This window comes from Myotis daubentonii, chromosome X, assembly GCF_963259705.1.
Source record: "Myotis daubentonii chromosome X, mMyoDau2.1, whole genome shotgun sequence".
Classification (NCBI taxonomy): Eukaryota; Metazoa; Chordata; class Mammalia; order Chiroptera; family Vespertilionidae; genus Myotis; species Myotis daubentonii.
Genome location: NC_081861.1, coordinates 101,535,317 through 101,536,293, shown reverse-complemented (window position 1 = coordinate 101,536,293; position 977 = coordinate 101,535,317). Strand labels below are relative to the sequence as shown.

At 35.9% G+C, this 977-nt stretch overlaps 1 non-coding gene across 1 annotated transcript; it reads right to left on the bottom strand.

Moving 5' to 3' along the window:
* Positions 1–295: 295 nt before the first annotated feature.
* On the bottom strand, positions 296–402 carry LOC132225332 (U6 spliceosomal RNA). The gene has a single exon (XR_009450856.1). It is a non-coding gene; the product is annotated as a U6 spliceosomal RNA (small nuclear RNA).
* Between the last annotated feature and the right edge of the window lie 575 nt (positions 403–977).

Here is a 977-nt window from a genome sequence, read left to right as displayed (position 1 = left end):
CTCTCTGATTAGTTGCTTTTGTGACCTGGCCCTGGGAGGAGGTGCACAACACTGATACCTATTCAGCTTCCAATTTCTCCTTCTGTTTGCTCTAATATTATTTGCAATAGCAACATCCTAAATGTCCACTGATAGGGAACTAGTTATGTAAATTATGTTGTATCTATAACATGGACTGGAAGAAATAAAGCACATTGACTTGGAAGGCTGTCCATTATACATTGTGCTAAGTAAAAGAAAGGCTATAGTAACTTCATTTTTGTGAAAGAAAATAAACTCACACTAGTTTTTTTAAAAAAAGATGGAATGCTTCATGAATTTGCATGTCATCCTTGTGCAGAGGCCAAGCTAATCTTCTTTGTATCATTCTAATTTTAGTATATGTGCTGCTGAAGCGAGCACTCACACTATGTTTTTATATGTGTAAGTGGAGAAAGAATGTAAGGATTCACACTAGATTTTCAACAGTGGCTTCCTTTGTGTGATGGCTTTGGAGAGGGAGTGGAAAAATATATCATTTTAACTTTTGTATTTGAATTGTTTCATTTAACCTGTATTGCTTTAGTCATTCAAGTGACAAAATAAAAATACTTAAAAAGGCATATATGCAAGAATGTTCACTGCAGCATTTTCTGTGATAGTGAAAAATGGGAAAATAATATAATTGTCTGACAAGAAAGACTGGTTAAATATGCTATATATGGCAGATATTATGTGCCTAATACAATGATCTCTGTGTAACAAACTTAGTAATGTAAAATGACAGTCATTTATTACTACCTTTCAAGACTCTGATGATTGACTGGGCTCATTTACCTGATTCTTGCTCAGAGTCTCTCATGCAGTTGCAGTCAGACAATGGCTATAGGTGGAGAAATCTGAAAGGCTTCCTCATTCATATGTCTGGCAGTTGCTGCTGGTTGCTGGCTAGGAACTAAGCTGAGGCTTTCAACTGGAACACTTACATGTGGCTTATC